Raw genomic sequence first — 26778 nt, forward strand, 5'->3', positions numbered from 1 at the left:
CTGACTTCTATTACTAACTAGAATGGGGCTCCCCTTATAGCTCATTTGTTAAAGAACCCACCTGCAATGCAGGAAACCCAGGTCCAATTCCTGGGTTTGGGAAGATCCACTGGAAAGGGATAGGCTACCACACCAATACTCTTAGGCTTCCCTTGTGGCTCAGCTGGTAAAGAATCAGCCTGCAATGTGGCAGACATGGGTTTGATCTCTGCATTGGGAAGATCCCCTGGAGAAGGGAAAGGATACCCACTCCAGTATTCTGGCCTGGAGAGTTTCAATTATTTCAAAGTCACTATTGTCAAAACTTTACCATGGCTACCAATAAAATAGTTTTTTAAAAACTCAATTGATATTTTAAAATATATTTTAATATATTCTGGATATTATTTGTACAGTGAGTTCAAATATCTTATTAAGTTACAGTGCTAGCTATCGATGCTAAAACAATTTTGTAATAATAATAGCTTCATGGAGTAGTTAATGACTATAAAACAGTTACTAGAATACTGAGAATTTTATCTCTTAAACTCTTCTTCAAACAAATAAAATTAAAATTAAAACCACATATAATTTTTATGTTTTGGTAACTAAACGAAATCACTTTCTTATTCTTTTCAATCTTTAAATACATATCACCAAAGTTATAGAAATAGACTCTGAAAAGAATTTATTGAACACTAAAAGCTATGTTTTTAGTCAAGCAATGACCTTGGAGGCCTAATACATGGCTTATACATAGAGCTATTGTCTTTACTATTAATTGTAGTGGTCATATTTTAAAATATGGAATTTCTGAGAAAGTTCAATTTATTCAATAAGGCAAGTTAAACATAAAATTCAGCATCATGTTTCTTGCCCTGCAGAATGCCATCAATTTTCTCTTTCAACTCTATTCTTCACTTATTTCCAGATACCATTTAAGAGCTTTCAGAATCTTTATATTATACAATGTAACTTATATGAAATTGCATATCAACTATACCTCAATTAAAAAATGGGGGCGAAAGGTCTTTCAGAATCTTTCTGCAAGCTTTCTATTGAGCCTTCTAAAGTGCATTGTAACTTATAAAACAATATCAAGAAATGTTTCATCACAGAAACTTTCTCCATGATCAATTTAGTATAATAATCAGTTGATGATACTCAATATGCAAGTTTGGAAGGAGGAAACAAACTTCAGAATCATAAAAGACTCAGAAAAGCAGAATTGTGATCTTAACTTTTTGAAGGAAATTAGGCAAAAGAAATGGAGTACATTATCGAAGAAATAAAACCTTGAAGATCAGTTGGAAAATGGCTGCAAAAATGTAATAATTCAACTGTAATATGCAGGATGAATGGCATGGTGGAAATCTGTTTTATAAATAACCTTCAACCTGTGCTAAGAGAAATTTAATTTCCTGATGAGACATAGTTAGAGGGTAGTTAAGAAAATGAAGTGGCAGTAGGTAGACAGATGATTTCAATTCCTTATTACCTTGGATGGACAGCATACATATGTTCTTAGAAATCGCTGAGCTACTGAAGGATATTCTTCATCTTTTTTTAAAGTTTTCATCAAGCAACATATAGACTCTGCAAGAAGACCCTCTTGCTATACGTTTGTTTTACTGCACTCAAGAATTTGGGCATCTTTTGTTGAACTTCAACACTTTAGTTTCTGAAACTTGGTTGCTTTAATCTAATCTACCACCCTACCACTATATCATTTCCTTTCCCAAAATATCCATTCATTTTCTTTTTTAAAACTTTTATTTCAGTTAGTTTTTTTTTTTTCTGATTTATGTTTCTAGTTAAATCTTGAAGTAAAAAAGAAAACAAAATCACCCGTCAGGTCTGATATTTTTGTGAAAAAATGAGAGAACAGAAGCATTGATGTTTTCAATATCTACATATATAAGAGATCTAAGATAGGGACAATTCCTGAGATTTAGATCAGCATAGATTAGGTACTGTGCTGCCCTCTAACAACTAGTCTTCTATAGAAGTTCAAGTTTGCTCTTAAAATGGATTCATAGACTTTACATAAAGAGATTGGATTAGAGACTATCAGATTTTCCACACTGAAAGGTAATTAAAGTTTAAAAAAATTAGTTCAAAACGGAGAGTATAAAAAGGTATTTTTAAGCAAGGCAAGATACACTGATATTAATACATCTTAACAAAAAATTTGCTAGCTTGACTTGGAACTATATTTCATATCTAAATAGATGAATTAAGCTCAAGGTCTAGTCCAAATATATATATTCAAATCTGTATATAAAAGACAACAATTAAGCAATATACTGATTTCTTTTCCAAAACTTAAAAGTCCAGATTTCATTTCTTCTGGTATTCCTTTCCCTTAGTTTATTAAACAATAGAATTAGCATCAGAAGGAGAAAAAAGATAGCTGCAAACACCATTTAGCCTTTGGCAGTAATCAAAATAACTAGTTACTTTAGAAAAAAAGGCCAAGAGAAGGTTTCAATTGATTCCAGAAAGAAATAAGAGAGTTGAGAATATATATTTCATCACCTCCCAATGTAAACCTGGGGCATATAAAACTTTTCAACTTAATTGCATTTTCTTATGTGAATCTATACTATGAGAAGTAAAGTGGATCCTTTGAAGTTTTATTCTGGTTTACTTAACATGCTTACAGTTCCTTGAAACGTTTCAAAAGAAAAAAAAAAAAAACAAAAATAAATGGAAGCTAAGGCTGGCATACCTTCCAGTTAATGATGATATAAAAACTGGAGGTAATATTTATTATTAATATTTCCCCATATTCTTAGAAACTTGCCACACTGTTCTGTGTTTTGACTTCCGTGATGGCAATACATTGGATACTATCATGCTTTTTCACTGGCATTAGATTAAGAAAGAATAACATTTCGGAAGAACATGTCTCCTTTTCCAATTCATTCATATTCACTCCCACATCTGAATTACGTTCTATGCATCTTCATTTAATTGGAAGAGATGTTATTATTTTTGAAGTTGACAAATATTTCAAAAATCAGTTGTGTTATCACCCATTAACAAATAAGAAAAATAAGGTAGGGAAGGCCTTTTACAAGATTTGATAACTAGCTATTGGCAGACATGGACTTGAACTTGGACAGCCTGAGTCCAAGAGTGAACAATTTGGCTTAAAACTCAACATTCAAAACACTAAGATCATGGCATCCAGTCCTATCACTTCATGGCAAATAGATGGGAAAACAATGGAAACAGTGAGAGACTTTATTTTCTTGGGCTCCAAAATCACTTCAGAGGGTGACTGCAGCCATGAAATTAAAAGACGCTTGCTCCTTGGAAGAAAAGTTATGACCAATCTACATAGCATATTAAAAAACAGAGACATTACTTTGCCAACAAAGGTCCATCTAGTCAAAGCTATGCTTTTTCTAGTAGTCATGTATGGATGTGAGATTTGGACTACAAAGAAAGCTGAATGCTGAATAATTGATGCTTTTGAACTGTGGTGTTGGAAAAGACTCTTGAGAGTCCCTTGGACTACAAAGAAATCCAACCAGAAAATCCTAAAGAAAATTAGTCCTGAATATTCATTGGAAGGACTGATGTTGAAGATGAAACTTCAATACTTTTGCCACTTGACGCAAAGAACTGACTCATTGGAAAAGACCCTGATGCTGGGAAAGATTGAAGGCGAGAGGAGAAGAGGACAACAGAGGATGAGATGCTTGGATGGCATCACCAACTTGATGAAAATGAGTTTGAGTAAGCGCCAGGAGTTGGTCATGAACAGGGAAGCCTGGCGTGTCACAGTCCATAGTGTCGCAAAGAGTCAGACACAACTGAGTGACTGAACTGAACTGAACTGAACTGAGCCTGACTCTAGCATCCATTATTCTAACAATACTATTCTAGGAGAAGACCAGTACAGACTCCAACATAGTAGTAGTAGTTGTAGCTGCTGGAATTATTTTCTGAAAAGATTTTTGCTGTAAAAAATTATTTGCTCCCAAATCTCTTTGATTTTCTTTTCTTTTCTTTTTTTTTTTTTTTTTTTTTTTTGTGGGCAGGGGAAGAGGAAAGGAAAGATCATGGGTTTTATATCTGTGTTAGTAATATATCATAAAATAATTCAATCATTATATACTTGGCTTCCCCCATACTCCTAAATGTACATTTGTTGTTAACTAAATGAATTGATTTTGATTAAACATCCCTGATGATTAGTTAAGAAATTTCCTGTTGATGCCACACAGAGAGGCAAAGGCAACACCATGAACAGGAGAATCAAAATCCATATGAACTGTAGGACTTACAAGTTATCACCAAGAAGAAACAATACTGCTCCATGTACTACATTAGTTAAAAGGTGTTTAACAGAGGCACTGTAACGGTTTAGCATAATACTCTGTATGCTGCTGCTAAATACTCTGTATCCTCATTAAACATAAAAATTTATTAGTAATTGAAAATAAAACTAATAACTACTAAACCTTTGGTGACAGTCTTTATTCTTTCATGGACCAGATATAGCCACAATGATTACACGTTAGCACACTTAAAGATCTTCTGAAATTATCAATTTCATTGGCTGATAATATTACAAAATGGGAGTCAGAGTGACTTCTCTGAATATGTAAATTTTATCTAGATGCTATTCTGTTGCAAAGAAACTGAACCATTGGATAAGCACTCCAGAAACAGCATTAAGAATCTTCTGCCTTTAAGGAAATGAGCCACGTTGAGAAGGGGAAATTGAGTTAGAGAAACAAACACTTATTTTATTAGGATTGTTCACTCATTAATTCAACATGTATTTGTTGAACAACTATTATATGTCACTTCCTTTTCTACAACAGACATTTAAGTAGGGTGCCAAATATATTTTCAGGGTAGTTTTCACACATAATATCAACTAATGGCTTTGCAAAATTCAGTTACTTTTCTAGGAGGCTCATATGGAATTTCAAAGTCGATTTTTCATATGAAGTGTTAGGCACTCAGTTGTGTCCAACTCTTTGCAATCCCCCGCCCCGACCCCACCCCCGCAGCCACCACCAGGTTGCTCTGTCCATGGGATTCTCCAGGCAAGAAAACTGGAGTGGGTGTCCATTTTCTATTCCAGGATATCTTCCCAACCCAGGAATTGAACCTGGGTCTCCTGCACTGCACTCAGATTCTTTACCATCTGAGCCACCAGGGAAGTCCAACTTTTTTTTTTTCGTTTTTCACTGAAAGTTGTTCAAAGTGATTGTCATTGACTTTGACTGATTACTTTTTCTTTTAAGTAGAGCAAATTATTTTTTTTTTAAATCCACTAGTTCAGTCATGTTAGCCTATTTTTCATTTTTCTCATGTGGCTCATTTCTATTTAATATTTTCAATCAATTTGTAATCTTCATGGGGACAGAAATACCTACAGATGTCTTTTTAACAAGGGCAGATATTACTTTGGTTGATACATACACCATGTCCTTTGTTCATCTTTTCATTCCTTGAATCATTTACCTAATATTAGCAGCCATCAGAAATAGGAAGAACAACATAGGGTGAAAGGTTAGCAGTTAATTTTGTAACATTTCCTTTACAAAGGCTTTTAAAAAATAGTAATGAAACAAATGCAAAAGAATGAGATAATCTATACCTCTTTAATCCTTTGGGGCTTGATTTTTTTTAACAAACTCAAATGACAAATTAGTCATGCATCAGAATGGAGTGTTATTTCTGATCAATTATATTAGACCCTAAAATGAATAAGGAATAAAGTTAAAGATCTTCTATCTAATTTGGATAGGGCAGGAGAAAGTCTTCCACATATGACAATTTTCTTATTAAGTGTGGATACCATTGTGGTCTGTATTGACCTGAACTGCAATTTAATTTTCTAAAACCTAGAATTTCTTAAAAACAAGACAAGAAAAAAAAATCAAAGAAATATCAGCTATATCCCCTCTTTTCAAAATAAAACTTATTGATAAATTATATTTAAAACTATGATTATATCAAAGCAGTTATTATAGACAGTAAGCTCTGTGTATTATAATTGACTAGAAATTTTTTACTTTATTATTTCACAAAAAGTCTGAACAAAATAAAACAAATATTGAGTTCTTTGTTCCTTGTAGTTAAATGTAAATTCAGCTTCTCTTAACAAAAATAAATATAATACTGGCAGAATGATAATCTACTAATGTTCTAGTTCACGCTCTATATCAGACTAAAAGCATTTTCAGAATATAAATATTATAGCTTCAAAGTAAATCACTATTAATAAAAAAAGTCTCATGCCTTGATTTTTTCTCCTGGAAACCTTTTATACCTACCAAAAATAACCTGAGATGCAGACTATTTCAGTTGAAAGTCTCAAAATCTAAAATAATTTTCATGAATTAAATTCATCTCAGTAAAGAAATGGGGCTTCCCAGGTGGTGCAGTGGTAAAGAATCCATCTGCCAATGCAGGCGACACAAGAGACATGGGTTCAATCCCTGTGTCAGGAATATCCTCTGGAGTAGAAAATGGCTACACACTCCAGTATTCTTTTCTGGAAAATTCCATGGATAGAGGAGCCTGGTGGGTTACATTCCATGGAGTTGCAAAGAGTTGGACACAACTGAGCACTTAGGCATATACACAGTAAATAAATATGCATGTATAAATAGATACACATGCATATACATTCTATATATTTATCTATAAAATTATATACAATACAAATGTATTTATGGTATATATTTATAATAAAATGTATATGTATACATATATGTTTACTGGCAAAAGGCAAAGGAGAAAAGGAAAGATCTGAATGTAGAGTGCAGAGTTCCAAAGAATAGCAAGGAGAGATAAGAAAGCCTTCCTCAGTGATCAGTGCAAAGAAATAAAGGAAAACAACAGATTGAGGAAGTCTAGAGATCTCTTCAAGAAAATTAGAACATTTTATGCAAAGATAGGAACCATAAAGGACAGAAGTGGTATGGACCTAACAGAAGCAAAAGATATTAAGAAGAGGTGGCAAGAATACACAGAAGAAATACATTAAAAAGGTTTTCATGACCCAGATAACCACAACGGTGTGATCACTCACTAGAGCCAGACATCCAGGAATGTGAAGTCAACTGGGCCTTAGGAAGCATCACTACCAACAAAGCTAGTGGAAGTGATGGAATTCCAGTTGAGCTATTTCAAATCCTAAAAATGATGCTGCTAAACTGCTGCACTCATTATGCCAGCTAATTTGGAAAACTTAGAAGTGGCCTCAGGACTGGAAAAGATCAGTTTTCATTCCAATCCCAAAGAAAGGCAATGCCAAAGAATGCTCAAACTACCACACAATTGCACTCATTTCACACGCTAGTAAAATAATGCTTAAAATTCTCCAAGTGGGTCTTCAACAGTACATGAACTGAGAAATTCCAGATGTTCAAGCTGGATTTAGAAAAGACATAGGAACCAGAAATCAAATTGCCAACATCCGTTGGATCATAGAAAAGGCAAGAGAGTTTCAGGAAAACATCTAAAAGCCCCTACAATGGTCAGTACCTTTTGCATATTTTTGCAAAGCCAAAAACACATAGCACAGTAGTAAGGCAAGCTAATATTTTTAAAATGTTCATATTATTTGATTTATTTGGAGGCCTTCAGACATTTGCACACATTTGAAAATGTATTTAATATCTAAAATAAAATTATGGAGGAAAAAAGCATTGCAAGAATTTGGCCTTCTCTTTCTATTAGACAAAATTACAGCTAATTAAGCAGAATCGAAGCAGTGGAATTTTGTAGTGTCCATTACATGTTTGCATGGTGAACAGGCCATCTATGAATTCATCTGAGAGGGAAACTTATTGCCAGTTGGTGCCAAAAACAGAATCATTATTGGGCATTGTATAATTTTCAAAAATAATAAAAGCCAACACTGACCTCAGCCAACGGACTGGTTGTATAAAATAATAATAAAAAGTGGTACTACCATTTTTGCAGTCAAAATAGTTTAAAAATATAATCCCAATAGATCTGTAAAAACAAAGTATTTATTGATGAGAAATTCCCAGATTACAAGGGAATTTTGTAGTGTGATAAATATAAATAAAACCCAGTATTAAAAAACATTTTGCAAAAATGTAGCTAACTATTTGGTCAACCTGGGCCTCTTAAATGGCATCCCGTTATTTATAGAGATGTAGTTTCTTGTAATAAGAAATGATAAATCAGAGTGGGGAAAATCCCATTACAGGTTATAAATCAGACTTTACTAAATATGTGTGTGTGCTCAGTTGTGCCTGACTCTTTATGATCCTATGGACTATAGCTGGCCAGACTCCTCTGTCCATAGAATTCCTCAGGCAAGAATACTGGAATAGGTTGCCATTTCCTTCTCCAAGGGATTTTCCTGACCCAGAGAGCAAATCCATGTCTCTTGCATTGCAGCTGTATTCTTTACCACTGAGCGACTTGGGAAGTCCTTACTAGCTATAGGATACTTGTTATTTCACTGTTTAGGGTTGGTGGGAAATGTGATATCTTCTCCCCCCGAGTTAATGTGTGTATTATGTGAAATGGCTTTGTAAACTACATTTTAATGTACTATATTAATGTTATTTATTATATTTAAAGCAGTTGCTTATTAGTGTTTAAATATTACCAAATGGCATTCCTATATTATTTACCAAAATAGCCAAATATAGTCAGTGTTGTGTGATGTACTCAATAGAAACTAGTAAATAACTCAATAGATAAGTGGGATAACAATATCTAAACAAAAATTTAATCTTATTTCATTCTTCAATAAAGAACTTTTCAATTTCTTATGTGACGTTTGTGTTTTCCAAGTAGAGTAAATCCTCTTAATTTGAATATAGAATCACAGGTATGAAGGAAAAACAACAACAAAAATAACAAAAAATGATACCAAAAATGTCTATGAAACTATTCCCATTACTTTCAAACAAATATTTATTCATCATGTCAAAATACTTAATTTTATTTTGTTCATATATGAAGAGATTAAATACAGAATCATTCCAAATAATTCTTTGTCAAAGATTAATAGCTCAGTTTATGTTGCTTTACAGAATAAAATTTCAGCCATCCATAAGGACTTGAAAAAACTGACAACTAAGTTTAAAAGGATGCATATGTGGAGCGAGCTATAATTATAGTTACATGTATATATGCACGAGACCACCTTACCTGCCTCCTGAGAAACCTGTATGCAGGGCAAGAAGCAACAGAACTGGATATGGAACAATGGACTGGATCAAAATCAGAAAAGGAGTATGCCAAGGCCTCATATTGTCACCCTGCTTATTCAACTTACATGCAAAGTACATCATGTGACATGCCCAGCTCAATGAAGCTCAAGCTGGAATCAAGATTGCCAGATGCAATATCAATAACCTCAGATATGCAGATGACACCACCTTAAATGCAGAAAGCGAAGAGGAACTAAGGAGCATCTTGATGAAGGTGAAAGAGGAGAGTGAAAAGCTGGCTTACACTCAACATTCAGAAAAGGAAGATCATGGCATCCAGTCCCATCACTTCATGGTGTATAGACGAGAAACAGTGGAAACAGTGACAGACTTTATTTTCTTGGGCTCCAAAATCACTATGGACACTGACAGCAGTCATGAAATTAAAAGATGCTTTCTCCTTGGAAGAAAAGTAATGAAAAACCTAGACAGCATATTATAAGCAGAGACATCACTTTACTGGCAAAGGTCCATCTAGCCAAAGCTTTGTTTTTTCTAGTAGTCATGTACAGACGTGAGAGTTGGACTGTGAAGAAGGCTGAGTGCCAAAGAATTGCTGCTTTTGAACTGTGGTGCTAGAGAAGACTCTTGAGAGTCCCTTGGACAGCAAGGAAATCAAACCAGTCAATCCAAAAGGAAATCAACCCTGAATATTCATTGGAAGGACTGATGCTGAAGCTGAAACTCCAATACTTCGGCCAACTGATGCGAAGAGCCAGCTCATTGGAAATGATCTTGATGCTCGGAAAGGCTGAATGCAGGAGGAAAGGGGGATGACAGAGGATGAGATGGTTGGATGGCATCACTGATTCAATGAACATGAGTTTGAGCAAACTCTAGGAGACAGTGAAGGACAGGGAAGCCTGGTATGCTGCAGTGCATGGGGTCTCAAAGATTTCCACACGACTGAGCAACTGAACAACAACAAATATGTAATTAGCAATAAAAAAGCAAATGGATAATGATTAAAAACTTAAGTATTTTAGGAATACTTAGCTAGCATCTACTTGAAATAATATATAGTAATTCTCATTTTCAGAAAACATTTCCATTAATATCAGTGATGCTGAGTCCTGGTTTCATGTGGTTCAGTTCAGTTCAGTTCATTTCAGTCGCTCAGTCAGGTCCGACTCTTTGCGACCCCATGAATCACAGCACGCCAGGCCTCCCTGTCCATCATCATCTCCCGGAGTTTACTCAGACTCATGTCCATCGACAGGCACAAGTCCATTATACAAAAGAGAACACTGACTTTAACGGTTTAATTAAATTGACTCTAATTCCTATTTTATCAACTAGAAAGAAAAACTGCCTTCTACATTTTTAACATCAGATCTACATTTTAAAAATCATGTAAAAACAACTGGAAACAACCAATAGGTATATAATTAATAAATTAATTGCAATACATTCACATAAAATATTAAAACATAATAAAAAGAACCTATGATATGTACAAGTGGAGAAATCACAAGGACAGAATGATGAGTAACACAAGCCAGACAAAAATGTATATGCATTGTGCAATTTGATTTATATGAAATAAAAAAACTGGTAAAACTAATCAATGGTATTTGTTTAATAGTGATAGACATCAATAAGGCATGAGATAATCTTCTAGGGTGCTGGAAATTTCTATATCCTGACCTGAGACACTGCATATATATGCATGTGATCACATATATTTACACATATGTAAAACATTCACCCACCTGTATAGTTAGGGAGCATGTATGTTAAATACTCCATTAAAAAAAAAAACCTTATAGTCTCATAAAGAAACAAAAAGTCAAAGGACCATCTTCAAATTTTCAGAAAGCATGCTAAATGGAAATTTCAACAAAACTCATGAAAGGATCAAAGTGCCCTAGGATACAAATCAAGGATGAAATTATAAACTAGAAACTTTTAATAATGTGACTTTTACAGAAACAATAATTCATGGTCAAGTTTATATTCAATATATATATTTTTATTAGTCCTTTACATGTTGAGTAATGAAGCTAAATGCCTCTTCTATTTTGTTTCCATATCACTAGCGTTTTAAAAAGAGAAAAACAGAACATTTGGTAGCTGGATATAAATGACTTTACAGCAGTAAGAGGTCCTTGGGTAGAGAAAGGAATACAAAACTTGAAGGAAGATTTATATTCAAGGCAACTTTCCAGGCACTGGTATTATTAGCATGAGCAGAAAGATCATTTTTTTCCCTCTCTACATCACCATTTTCTTCTACAATGAGGAAGTTAAAAAAAGATCATTGATCATGATCACAGCTCAAAAAGTGAATGGATCAAATATCTTAGAGTTGGAAAAGTGATTTTGGACCAATTTTTTTAATGTTCATGAAGAGAGTTTGAAAAATCATATCCAACAATTTTATAAAATGCATTTTTGCCCATATCCTCATTTCTTTTGTTTTAGTCTTAACAGAAGTTAGAAATCTAATTTTTAAACATTTATCAACAATTGCTCTGTAATATAGTTCAAGTTTCTTTCTACACAGCCTGTGATATGGACAAACTGAATTTTGTAAAGACATCACCATTTAGTGGGAACACTGACTTCAGAGCAGCAAAACACTGTGGAAAGAGTTCTGAATCTCTGCTTCCATGGAATGCCATGATAGTGCTGTGCTCAGGACCACTTGGTATTATTGGTGATCACAGTGAAAACTCACTGTGCCTCTCCAGTTCATGTACCTCTTTATTTATAATAAAATATATGTTAACAAAACAAGCTAGTGAAATTTCCTGGCTAAGAAGATGTTTCTCCCCCTATTGTACTATTCTACAGCTCAACATTTTAAGCCACCAATATGCAAAAGTGAAGAGGAGCTAAAAAGCCTCTTGATGAAAGTGAAAGAGGAGAGTGAAAAAGTTGGCTTAAAGCTCAACATTCAAAAAACGAAGATCATAGCATCCGGTCCCATCACTTCATGGGAAATAGATGGGGAAATAGTGGAAACAGTGTCAGATTTTATTTTGGGGGGCTCCAAAATCACTGCAGATGGTGACTGCAGCCATGAAATTAAAAGACGCTTACTCCTTGGAAGAAAAGTTATGATCAACCTAGATAGTATATTCAAAAGCAGAGACATTACTTTGCCAACTAAGGTCCATCTAGTCAAGGCTATGGTTTTTCCTGTGGTCATGTATGGATGTGAGAGTTGGACTGTGAAGAAGGCCAAGTGCCGAAGAATTGATGCTTTTGAACTGTGATGTTGGAGAAGACTCTTGAGAGTCCCTTGGACTGCAAGGAGATCCAACCAGTCCATTCTGAAAGATCAACCCTGGGATTTCTTTGGAGGGAATGATGCTGAAGCTGAAGCTCCAGTACTCCGGCCACCTCATGCGAAGAGTTGACTCATTGGAAAAGAGTCTGATGCTGGGAAAGATTGGGGGCAGGAAGAGAAGGGGACGACCGAGGATGAGATGGCTGGATGGCACCACGGACTCAATGGATGTGAGTCTGAGTGAACTCCGGGAGTTGGTGATGGACAGGGATGCCTGGCGTGCTGCGATTCATGGGGTCTCAAAGAGTCGGACACGACTGAGCGACTGAACTGAACTGAACTGATATGCAAAAGAGCATCATATTAGAAATACAATCATTACCCACATAATCATTTCTTTAATGTAAAAAACCTCTTATGCCCAAAAGCATTTAATTGGTGACTGGTTATTGCTTGAGTTAACATTAAATGATTTAAGTCATACCTGAATGATCTAGTGGTTTTCCCTACTTTCTTCAATTTAAGTCTGCATTTGGCAATAAGGAGTTCATGATCTGAGCCACAATCAGCTCCTGGTCTTTTTTTTTGCTGACTGTATAATGCTTCTCCATCTTTTGCTGCAAAGAATATAATCAATCTGATTTCGGTGTTGACCATCAGGTGATGTCCATGTGTAGAGTCTTCTCTCTTGTTGTTGGAAGAGGGTGTTTGCTATGACCAGTGTGTTCTCTTGGCAAAACTCTATTAGCCTTTGCCCTGCTTCATTCTGTATTCCAAGGCCAAATTTGCCTGTTACCCCAGGTGTTTCTTGACTTCCTACTTTTGCATTCCAGTCCCCTATAATGAAAAGGACATCTTCTGGGGTGTTAGTTCTAAAAGGTCTTGTTGGTCTTCATAGAACCGTTCAACTTCAGCTTCTTCCGCATTACTGGTTGGGGCTTGTACTGCAAGGACATCCAACCAGTCCATTCTAAAGGAGATCAGTCTTGGGTGTTCTTAGGAAGGACTGATGCTAAAGCTGAAACTCCAATACTTTGGCCACCTCATGGGAAGAGTTGACTCATTGGAAAGAGTCTGATGCTGGGAGGGATTGGGGGCAGGAGGAGAAGGAGATGACAGAGGATGAGATGGCTGGATGGCATCACCAACTCGATGGACGTGAGTTTGGGTGAACTCCAGAAGTTGATGATGGACAGGGAGGCCTGGCGTGCTGCGATTCATGGGGTCACAGAGTCAGACAGGACTGAGTGACTGAATTGAACTGAACTGAACATTAAATGTACTTCATATATTAAAAACACCTATTATATAAAGTATCTCTCACTATTCTCCATCTATGATTGATTTTTAATGTTTTTAGAATTTTGTTTCTTCAACTGTTAAAGAAGAGCTTTCAAATCAAAGGAGTATATTTAATGTTCCTTATAATCTTAAAGCCAAAAATCATTAATATATAGTGCATTGAAAAACAGGATGGACTAGAAGCACTATTAACACAAATTCAAATCACGACAAGGACGCTCAGTAGGCCAGGAACTCTAAGAAAATTACTTAAGCACTCTAACAACTCTCATCTGTACAATAAAGGTAATGATCCCCAATTTGATATTTACTTTAAAAATTAAGGGAGATGACAAAGATCTTTGAACAGGATCTGAACCACTGCATCAATGACTGGTCATGTATAACACTTCCAATGGTGGGAGCTAATTACTTGAAAAGAAATGTTATAGACAGGATAGATAAAGGTTTCCATCAGGATACTCCTAACCAATGAGTCCATTTTCTAAATACCTCCAAGGTCAATTTTTTGCAGTTATTTTAGTAAAACTCTTTGAAAAGCAAATTATTGTTAAAATACTAATGGATTAATCATAATGACTCTCTGAGCTTACACAGGATAAACACCCTTTGATTCCCTGGCCCAAAACAATCATTCACCTTCCACTTCCCCTTTTTCCTGCAACCAACAACACGCCTTCTCAGAAGAGTTTTAGAAAAGTTTGGCTATTCCAAGCTGCAGAGGAAAGTCTGTTTCAAGCCTGAGGTAACTTGGTGAAGAACAGATCTTTATCAATCCAGAATTGCCAAAGCAATCCTGAGGAAAAAGAACAAAGCTGGAACTAAAATAGAGCTACCATTTGATCCTTCAATCCTACTCTTGGGCATATATCAATAGGAAAACGGTCCAAACCTACATGCAGTTCACTGCAGCACTGTTTACAATGGTTGAGACGTGGAAGCAACCTACATGTCCATCAACAGAGAAATGGATAGAGAAGATGTAGTACCCACCTATAATTGAATATTACTCAACCAGTAAAGAGAATGTAGTAATGCCATTTGCAGTAACATGGATGGATCTATAGATTGTCATCCTGAGTGAAGTAGGTCAAACAGAGAAAAATAAATATTGTATGATACTGCTTATGTGAGGAATCTAAAAAGAAGTGATGCAAATAAACTTTTTTACAAAACAGAAACAGACTCACAAACTAGAGGATGAGCTTATGATTACCAGCGGGAAGGGACAGTTAGGGAGTCTGAGACTGGCATGTACACACTGCTATATTTAAAATGGATAACCAACAAGGATTTGTTAGATAGCACAGGGAACTCTGCTAATGTTAGGTGGCAGCCTGGATGGGAGGGGAGTTTGGGGGAAAATGGATACATGTTTATCTATGGCTCAGTCAGACTGCTGTATACCTGAAACCATCACAATATTGTTAATTAGCTATACTCCAGTATAAAATAAAAAGTTAAAAAAAAAAAGAGCTGGAGATAAAACCCTCTCAGACTGCAGACAATACTATAAAGCTACAGCAACCAAAACAGTATGTTATTGGCACCAAAAGGGGACACATAGATCAGTGGAACAGAATAGAAAGCCTTGAAATAAACCCATACACTTACAGTCAAAATATCTTCCACAAAAGAGGCAAGAAAATACAATGGGTAAAAGACAGTCTCTTTAGCAAGCGGTGTTGGGAAAGTTGGACAGCTACATGTAAACTCATGATGTTGGAACACTCCCTTAAACCATACACAAAAGTAAACTCCATATGGTTCAAGGACTTAAATATAAGACATGACACCATAAAACTTCTAGAAGAGAACACAGGCAAAACATTCTCTGACATAAATTGTACCAATATTTTCTTAGATCAGTCTTCTAAGGCAAAAGAAATAAAAGCAAAAATAAACAAGACCTAATTAAACTTAAAAGTTTCTGCACAGCAGTCAACAAAGCAAAAATACAGCCTACAGAACTGAAAAAAAAAAGTTGCAAATGAAGGGACCAATGAGGGGTTAATTTGCAAAATCCACAAGGAGTCCCTACAACTCAATACCAAAAGAAAAAAAAAAAGAAAGAAAGAAAATGGGTGACTTTCTTGGTGATCCAGGGGTTAAGAATCCACCTTGCAATGCAGGGACATGGGTTCCATCCTTGGTAGTGGAACTAATACCCCACATGCTTCAGGACAGCTAAGCCTGCAGACCACAACTAGAAAGCCCAAATCAATGCAACAGAAGGTCCTGCATGACGAAATGAATATCCCGCACACTGGAACTAAGACCTGACACAGCCAAATAAATACATCTTACAAAATGGGCAGAAGACAGAAACAGACATTTCTCCAAAGAAGAAACACAGATGATGAACGGGCACATGAAAAGATGCTCAACACTGCTTATTATTGGAGAAATTCAAATCAAAATCAGGTATCATTCACACTAGTCAGAATGGACATCATCAGAACATTTACAAATAATACATGCTAAAGAAGGTATGGAGAAAATAGAACACTTCTACACTGTTGATGAAAATATAAACTGGTGTGATCACTATGGAAAACAGTATGAAGTTTCCTTAAAAACCTAAATATGGATCGAGCAATCCCAGTTCTGGGCATAGATTCAAAAAAGATGAAAACTTTAATTTGAATATGAAACCCAAAGTTTAAAGCAGCACTATCTATAATAGCCAAGACATGGAAGCAACCTAAGTGTCCATCAATATATAAATGGATAAAGACATGGTGTCTGTACACACACACACACACACCCACAATGGTATATTACTCAATCAAAAAGACTGATATTTAATGTCACTTGCAGCAACATGGATGGGCCTAGAGATTATTAAACTAAATGAAGTAAGCAAAGGGAGAAAGATAAATATCATATGATATCACTTACATATGAAATCTAAAAAAAGGTTACAAGTGAATCTATTTACAAAATAGAAACAGACTCCCAGACATAGAAAACAAACATGGTTATCAAGGAGGAAGTGGGGGGATGAATATATTAAGAGTATGGCGTTAGCAGATACACACTATTATATATATATATGTGTGTGTATATAGAATGTTGTGTATTCTATTATCTATATATATAATAGAAAAGCAACATGGATTTATTGCATAATGCAGGGAATGACTTTCAATATCTTGTAAAAACCCATAATGGAAAATAATCTGAAAAAAATGGGTATATATAACTGGATCAGTTTGCTATATACCTGAAACTAATACAATATTGTAAATAAACTATACTTCAACAAAATAAAAAGCAGGTCTTTTCCTGGTCAGATAATATTAATGACAGTAGCTTATCACTATAGGCTTCCCTGGTGGCTCAGACATAAAGCATCTGCCTAAAATGCAGGAGACCCGGATTCGATCCCTGGGTCAGGAAGATCCCCTGGAGAAGGAAATGGCAACCCACTCCAGTATTCTTGCCTGGAAAATCCCATGGATGGAGAAGCCTGGTAGGTTACAGTCCACGGGGTCGCAAAGAGTCAGACACGACTGAATGACTTCACTTTCACTTTATCACTATGGAGTATATAAGTAGCTCTAAGTGAAATGAATGGATTTTTTAAAAAAGCTGATTTTCCAGAAATGTAGGCTCAAGGTGATTGTTTATAATCCAATAGACAAATACAGTTTATTAGTATTCCCTATTATACCAATGTATTTACATCTTATTCTTGATATTTTTCTTATCACTTGGCAAGTAAACATAAAGATCTCTTACACACACACACATTATCTTGTGAACATGCACACATACACATTTTGGCTGTAGTTGGATCATCTTGCATGTTATCAGGAAGTATATAATGTAATCTCATGAAGGCGTAGAGTATATAGAAGAGATCTACACTCTTAATCACTCTTCACAAATCTGCTGTATGTTTTGGTCTGGTTGTAATTTCCAATAGCTTAATGGTTCTATAGCTTAATGGTTCCAATAGTTTAATGCCACCTAGACAGCGACTCTCCCAAGTGCTCATAAGTATTAATTCCCTTTATCTAGTAAACCTAGTAATGATGCTTCAAATCCAATTTAAAAACCATTAAAATGCAGTGAGTTTTAAATCCATTATAATTTAGCTCATTTCTGTGAAATTTAGAAGAAAGCAGCTGTACATTGTACACATCTATAAATTACTTTTAACTGCACTTTTCTCAAGCGAGAAAGGAAAAGCTTTACCTGCAATGCAAATTGTAAATCTGACCACAAAAATGCTGGTAAACACTTTTGTTTTATATATATTATATTACATATACATACATATATATATATATATATATACATACATATATATATATATATAATTTTGTTCTGGGCTCATCACATAATCTCATCTCACTATTAATCCAGACTGTTATAAGATTTAGTTCCTTCAAGCTTCATCTGAGTAGACATTAAGATGGAAAATGGAAACTGTAATATATTTGATTACTCCGAAGTTGTTTACTTATCAAAGAGGAGGGAACAAATTTCATAGGTAGGCTGGCTGATTCTGAAAGCAGAAAATATGCAAATACTATTACATTCATGTTTACTGATTTGGGTATTGAAAATTTAAACAAATCCCAGATATGACGTAGCCTAGCAGCTCACATTTTATCTAAGACCAATTCATTCAATAAGTCAACCCTTTGTCTTATATCAGGCATTTTGAATTACTGATTACCAAAGTCAGTTACTACCTTCTAGTAACAAATAGCAGTTTCTAATTTAAATTTCTTGGTACAAAATATATCAATAGAAAAATGTTATCATGATATAAATATTCTGAACTGATTATTGCTGTTTCATCTGACAAAATTACAAATCATTCTTTGTCTCTATATCCTTGTTGATTCATTACCTAACCTAATTCATTACCTAATTGAATATGTTTTAGAAACAGCTAAATTTCACTTGAATAGTATGGATTTTCTATGCATCAAACTTTTGACTGTCAAGCTACATGAATGTATCTAAAATTGGCTGTTGACAAAAAAATCTCTCTGGGGAATATTTATGAATATATAAACATTCCACTCTAGGAGTGGAGAGGAAAGTACATGTGATCCATTTAGAATCCTACAGAATAAGAAATAGCACCATACATACAATTTTCAAAAGCTGCCTCATTAGCAAAAAATTTCTATTTACATCGTTATGCCTCATGAAGACAATAATAGAAACAATTTTTAAAATGGTTTCAACAAGTAGTTTGCAGATGACATCTCAAATAAATTATAATAAAATTAATCCCAAATTGAATTTCAGGACAGTTGCTTCATCATTGTTTAAATATTTTGGGCATGCAATGTATATTAATATAAACTATTTTGATCACAAAGCACAGTTTGTTAATTCACAAGTAGAAAATTCATATTATACAGCTTTTATACACTCAACCTTTCATGTACAACTGTCCACATTCTTCAGGAAAGTGCCCAGGTTTAGTGAAGAATTAAAAACTAATTATCCTTGTTAAGGCTGAGTTGGCTTGGTTATTATGCTGATTTGGCCAACTGATTGAGCTGATCTACCCAAATTGTGATTTTGTTTTTTAAAATTACTATACAGAGAAGAACACTGCCTTTGCCAAAGAGACCCAATCACAGACCCTCCAGTTAACAACAAAGAGTGTGTTCTGCAACATACTTCTGCAAAAATTTCTGAGATTAGTCTTATGGGGGCTCTGAAGCAAGACATGGAAAACAACTACATGGGCCTGAAACTTTATACATCATACTAGACTGGACCAAAATCATCACGTTGCTACCACTTTCCTAGTAGCTCTTAAGTGAAAAGCAAATGAAGGCTGCTCTTAAAGCCCACTGTGTATCTTTCCAGTTTGTTGTTTGGGGACGAATAGCAAGTTGTAATTAGTTGCTATAAAAATACACCACGTCATTAATCTTCATTTTATTCTCTATTTTGTTGTTTTTTTTTTAACTGAGGTCTGTAGAAAACCCATGTATTCCTCACATTTACATAAATATTTTTTAAAAATACAGTCATTCCTTTCAAAATCTCTGCAAATAGTAAAGTAGTTGATAATCACAGGAGAGAAAAAAAAAAATTGAAATATTTTCAGGTATCCTGCCACACACACATGTTGACCTCTTAAGTTAATGTGAGAAATGAAAAATGAAGCACGGCTTAGTTTCATGGTATTTTTTAGGAGAGTTATTACATGGCACTCAAGAATAGCAAAGTAGAAGCAATTTAAAAAGTAGTAAATACTAATCATTTTTAAGCCAATAATCACATTATACACTTTCTATCAATTAGTAAATCTTTAATAATAATGAAGTATCTAGAATCACTATACAAATATGTAAATGACCACTAATTTACACAAAATATTCAGTGCTTCAAATAATCAAAATCATCAGATATGATATGATTATCTATACTGATTTATATATAAACTAGCTTTCAATATGAAACTCAGAATCTTCGTTTATTCAGCGGACTGTGGAATAAGAATTAGCTTCGAACCCACAACTACATTTTCCAGCCTAATTCTCAGAGCAGAAGATTTACTCAGAGCAGAAGATGTACCTAGACGCATAAACAAGAAAGCTAAAAGTTAAAATTAAAAACTCGATTTTTTTAGGAAAAAAAAAATTGAGAACCAAAATAGAGGCCCTTTGTTAATCTTGACTTTGAGAAAAGAATATACAGCTAGATATAAATTGCCATTGTTTAAATATATAATAAGTCAGGTTGTTTATAAAATAAATCCTACCATGTTTAAAAACTATATCAAATAGCAATATTTATTTTATGATAATTTTAAAATTAAATCAGTAGTAACTAAGAAATGCAACAAGTGCAAATTGATCATTCTTTTATATGAAATAGACAAAATAAAAAAGCATTATTCATTTTTATTTAATATAAATTGTATTTCAAATCAACCCATAACATTTAAATAATTACCTGGTTATCTAATTTATAGCTGCATATGGAAATATAACAGTTGTTCATCTCACAGAAGAATAAAATACTACTGTTATTTCTATGGAAAAAGTCTTATAAATGCACTTTCAAGAAAGTAATTTTTTCATGTTCAAGATTCACTGTATTCATTAAATGACAGAGTACTATCAGCAGTTTACAAAAAAAGTATCTCTTTACTGTTAGCACATACTTTCTCCAGTACAACAAAGGTTGGTGTCTTACGTGTTTCACTGTCTACTTTTGTTATTACAAATTCAAGATCATCCTACGTATACTAATCTTTTATGGCAGAGGTCATTGCAGGTGTGCCCAAATTCAATAATTATATTCTATCTAATGCAGCAATACATTTACCTCATTGCTGGATTTACTATTTAGAACAAAGCATTTTGTTTGAATAATAAAATGCTCAACAAAAATGCCCTGTTATAACATTTCTCGCATTTAAAAGTTGTGGATAAAATACTGCAGCTTTAAAGTGTGTGTTCTTTTCAACAAGAAGTACATTTTATACTTAATTATTTAATATTTCTTTTAACTAAGGGGAAAGAAAGAATTTTATGTGCCTGTTGCATAATTGAAACTAACCAAAGCACTGTCACACTTAAAACGGTAAAGACCCATAATTTAAATTGACAACTGCAAATGAATTTCACTTTCTCTAAAGAGTGAAGTAGTTTCCAGATTGTAAACTGGAATTGGTTTTTACATTTCCAAGAGATTGGGAAAAATAACAAATAAATCAAATTATTCAAACTGTTCTTTGCAAATAAACTTAACAAAATATTGAAATATTTTTCTTTTTAGAAGTAATTGTATTCTGAATGTAGTTTTAAAATGTCAACTCAGTGGAAAAATGTATTCAGTGTTTTTCAGCCATTGTCTCAAAAGAAAAATTAGCTAATAATTCCATAACAAGCATATACTCTTGAAATATTCAATTACAATTTATAACTATTGCAAAAGAAAGTAAATTTGTTAGCTTTTTCAGTACACAGCTTAATTTTTTCTCAATACTTATGTGCTTCTACCTCAACTCAAAAGTATTTGTCAGTAATTTTGTACAATTGAATTTCTTCTGACCTCACAAACTAACGTATTTGTGCACTTTAAAAGTTTGACATTTTACCGCATTTATTTCACTATGGCCTCTAGTAGCCAAAAAATCCTACCACAGCAACAGCTAAAATCATTACTTGAAACATGTCTCAATATATTTAAGAGAAATATGCTGTCAATTTCAAATAAGCAAGACAATTAATTAAAAAATAAATGGAAACAGAAGACAATGTTGTGTTATGACAGCTAAGGTTAAGATAAAAATAGAATTCAAAAATAATTTTTAAGCAAGGACCTTGCTGAATAAGCAAGCTATATTATTTTTCCTGCACCTGCTTGATCATAATAAATAATAAAAATGTTCCTGCTTTATTCAAAATTTGAAATATCTATATTATATATTAATTTCTTTTTCAAGAATACAAAATATTAGATTAAATGAGAATTCAACTGTGATCTCACAAGGAAGTATAGAACTTATCCAGGTAAATATCTATAAATACCAGATATTTATTGCCCTTTCCCAATTATAGCATCTCTGTATTTTAATGTTGACTGATGTAACTTAAAACACTTCATGCCTGAATACAACTAATAGCAAGGTAAATACAGTACCATAACTCACTCCACAGTAATACCAAAAATATTTTATACATACATAAATTATATATGCATACATAAATTGATCTGAAGGATATCAGATGCATTTGCTAATGCTAAAATTTACTTTAAGCTAATGTTCACTTTTTTCTATGACTCCAATTAGCAATCTTTTTACCATGTAATAAAAAAAGGTAAGATAAACATAGCGATAAATATATGAAACACATATCTACTAAAACAGCTCTAATTCATGATTCTTTAAAGAATAAATCAGACTCTTATCAATATTTCTTTAAAAAATATGGTTATTTTAAAGTGAAAAATAAAGTTTCATTCTAGATTACCATAGACTAGCATATAAGGGAAAATAGTTCGTATAGTAAGGTTTCTTAAAAAGAAAACAGAGCAACTGAGATCCCACTTTTCTGCTTTTAAATACACTTCTATATGTCTATTTCTAATGTTTAAATATATTGCTGAAAATGGTTATGTAAAATCTGAAGTTGTTTGTATCTGATTACTAAGGTATTTCATTGCAACCTGTGAGTTTAACTCTTAAAACGCTGGAGTATAAAGTAACGCATTGGCTTTCGTGAAAAAATTCATTTATAATAAAATAAAAGTGACAGTTCTAAAAATCAGATGAAAGTGTCTTTATGATTTCTTTCACACACACAAACACATCATTTTTATCGCAAAACAGCAATTAAATACAAGTATTTAAAGTTATTCAGTCATGTTTATATATATCAAGCACTTCTATTAAAATATTTATTGTAAACACTTCAAGGTGTTAATACATTTGTAAAATTATATGAAAAGTTCTAACATTTTTTAGAATCTTAAACACTATGATATTTAAAATATACACAACATCCTATTTTAAAAATGTTAAACTCATTGTGCACAGAGTGAAACTTCTAGAAAACTTCATTACTTACTGTCCACTGAGTATTACTGACAGAGATGAACATTTTTCAGAATTAATCTGCTAATTATCCTGAAGTGTTTTGAATAACTCTTTCGTACTATATAGTTCTCAGTGTGATTATCCCTACACTGATCTGCTGAGGAAAACAAAACAAAACAAAAATCAGTAAATCTTCTTCTTTAAGATTGTTCTTGTTATAACATATTTTAGGTGGCCACAAGCAGGAACTCGTAATTCTCAAAAGCAACAATATGAGGAAAATGTTTTTAAATGCTTGTTTCATATTTACTGTATAAAGTCATTTTGACATGCCTACACAACTGATTATGGCAGCTTTCAGACATGATTTCTAATCAGAAAAAAAAAAAAAAGTTGTTTTTTTTTTTTTGCTCCAGGTTCTTTAGAGAAAGCTTGCCGCTGGGAAGTTGATCTTGGCCAAGTGCCAAAATCATGTGCAAAGGGGCCTCATTAGGGATTCATGGCAGCCTTCAGCACTAACAAAAAATGTGACCCAACAGGCTAAATCAGCGACTAAAATTAAAAAGTAAGAGACAAAGACAACTTACTTAATATTCCTTCCAAAGCAACATTAAACTTCTTTTGGTAATTAAACCCTTGTTAGTCTAATGCAGTGTTCCTCTGTCCTCAAATGATTGTACAATTACTCTTTAAAACTTGTCAATTTCCCTCCTAAATACACTTTCTTTCTGCGGCAGTTTACAAAGATTTTGCTATATAATAAAACCCTATATCCACTATAATCAGTTCAACAGCAGAAAACAAAATCGTCAAAATGCAGACTACAGTATTCCCTTAAGATTTAAACAAACAAACAAAAAATAAGCAAACAAATAAGTACCTTTTAAACTTCTACAGAAGTGAACAGGCACACTCCAAGCTCACATCGCTTGTAATGATTCATTCTCACTGCCCAACTTTTCCCCCAAAAAGTAGATTTGATACGCAGCCTTACCTAGATGTCTTCTGGCTTTCCTGCAGATCAAAAAGTTTCCTGCCTAAGCACACAGATATTCTTTCACAAACCATAAAGGCCCTTTTATGAATCCAACCCTGGAACAGCCTGCCTTCCACAGCACGTTGAGAGCTCAGTGCGTCAGCTCTCAAGATAAAATACACTGCTAATACACAATTAGTGGGAGAGGTTGTCTACTGGAGAATTTATCTTAACGAAAGAAGGAAAAAGAAGCTTTTTTTTTTTTTTTTTTCTGGAAAAAGAAGAGAGGGTGCGGTCAGATGTTAGGTTTTGCCTGAGAAAGGGCCCTACACTGCACTAGTACCTAAATACTAGCAGAAGCTGCCTGGGAAGACAGCCAATGGAAGGACTTTGTTTGACCCAGCTGCCAATCTCCCCTGAAGCCGTGCGCCAGACTAAACACTCACACTATTTTAACTGAAATCAGGCTACAGCAGCTGTTTGCTTTCCGGCTCTGAGCTCTGCACCCACCATGGCCTATGCAGTTCACCCAGCGAGTTCTGCTAGCTGCGTGGCTAAAAATCTGTTCTGGGTTGGGATTTGTCATTGGAGAGCAAAATTTAACCCTATTCCTCGTGGTAAATCTGAACTGTGTGTTGCTCAGCCTTTGCATCTGGTAATTCAGAATAATTTTATGATCTATTTAAAGAAGAGTGACATTTTCTTTCACAGAAGAAAAGATTTGAAGGTTACAAAGATTCATATTTTCTTTGAATTTCTAACCTAAATTCTTCAGATGTTTTCAAATAACACTAAGATAACTCTTGTGCATGGCAAGAACAAGACCCTTACCAAGCACTTCTAAGAACAAAGATGGTACCTATTCAATCCAAACCAAACTTCTTCAGCCCTACCAAGATGGAAAGTTGGTAGAATGGGCACAGAGACTCAAATCATTCTGAAAGTTAGTTCTTACTACTCAAGACTCCTCCAGAAGCAGCGTCCGAGCACAAAAGTAATTTGTATTCCTTATATGAAAAAGTACCAAGTGACCCCATTTATCTTTCGTAAATTTCTAACCTTAGTTAGCCATTAGGCTGAATGTGAAAATTAATTATGAATTGTATAAGATTAAAATATGCCCATTGGTAGCCTGAAGTGAAAAGGAAACTAAAGAGAAGTTAGTCAGGAGAAGCACAGTTTAAATAATAATAATTATCTGATGTAACAGGAAGAAAAGATCTGATAACCAAGAGTTATTGCACACAAGATAGCAGCCAAACATTACATATACACAGAAAATAAGTCAGGAAGTCATTCAACATGTGGAAGAGAGAGAGACATTGACAGGAGTGCGATAACATGGACTATAATCAAGTTATTCTTATTCCTGACCAAATTCCTAATTATGGAAAACCATGGTGAGAGAGGACAGCATCTTTTCACTTAGGGATCTTAATTTCTGTTGTTGCTCAGGGGTAGAAAAATGTCTCTTTGTTTACAGGCAAATAGCCAGTAAAACGTTAATTTTTTTTAATGTAACTAATTCGGTTCACAGTGTAGTCAGAAGATAACGAAAAAAGAAATATTTCTGATATACTGCAAAAGTACTACAGGGATAGTTTTGCAAAGTTGTTCCTCATACTTTAATAGAAAGTATACTTTGTTGCTGTTTCTGACCACAAAATAATATTTCTGTTTTCGTATTTTAGAAACAAGAGATTGAAGTTACAAAAAGTAGTGAAGATGGTTCTAGAGAGGCTGAACTATTAGGTTTGATGGGTACAGGTAAACTGAAAGACCCAATTCATTAAAAATGCATGTAGAGATAATACTGCATAACAAATGAGTTACTATCTCATTCTGAAAGGACTACATGCATTAACCTGGAAGATTTTCTTTGGATCTGGCTTCCTACATAGCGGAGTAAAATTGGTTGCTCAGAATTCTCATGGAATCAGACAAAAGGTAGGAAAATGTTTGTGTGTGTGTGTGTGTGTGTGTGTGCCTCTCTTTCAATCCACAAAAATAGTCAACGTTTCTCTGAATGGTCTATTACAATCTACCAAGAAAATATCATACAAATTACACAACTATATGTACTTCTGCAGTAGCTTAAGAAATAAATGTCAGCTTTTTAAGTCATCCAGTCTGTGGCATATTTTATCACAGCCTGAGAAAACTAATATAACGTTTAAGTTAAAAGGAGTGAAAACTTATCTTATTGTTGACTACTTGATTACAATTTGTGTCTATACTCTGGTGTTTGATTTTGCATGATAGTTCTGATCCATGGATAATTTACAATCGAGGCACGGTACTAGACAAAAATTTCATATCAAGAGTTGGAATTATCAAAGGTTAGTCTTTGTAAGGGGAAAGTTCAAATAAATTCTACAAAGAGAATAGACTCTAAAGGAAGAAGAAAAACAAATGTGGGTGCCTTCTAAGAAAGTTTGGATAAAGATAAACGAGGTGAGACTGAAAATAATCAAAGATAAAATAAGTCATGGGGGTAATCAAAATATCCCCAAGGGAA

The 26778-nt window shown here is 34.0% G+C and overlaps 1 protein-coding gene across 16 annotated transcripts in view; it reads right to left on the reverse strand.

Annotated features, from left to right (window-relative positions):
* The window catches only part of LOC121816219 (uncharacterized), a 761897-nt gene that overhangs the window by 257276 nt on the left and 477843 nt on the right, over window positions 1-26778 (reverse strand). For 10 of the 16 annotated variants that reach the window (XR_009600791.1, XR_006055695.2, XR_009600786.1 and 7 more), the window contains exon 1: window positions 24279-24477. The exons of 2 other annotated variants lie outside the window; for them this stretch is intronic. The gene's annotated coding sequence lies outside the window, so the exon portion shown is untranslated. Of the gene's footprint in view, window positions 1-24164; window positions 24478-26778 lie in introns of those variants that run through there. 4 more of the 16 variants (XR_009600805.1, XR_009600803.1, XR_009600788.1 and 1 more) reach the window with 1 other exon arrangement.

The sequence above is a fragment of the Ovis aries genome, chromosome 1 (assembly GCF_016772045.2).
Source record: "Ovis aries strain OAR_USU_Benz2616 breed Rambouillet chromosome 1, ARS-UI_Ramb_v3.0, whole genome shotgun sequence".
Classification (NCBI taxonomy): Eukaryota; Metazoa; Chordata; class Mammalia; order Artiodactyla; family Bovidae; genus Ovis; species Ovis aries.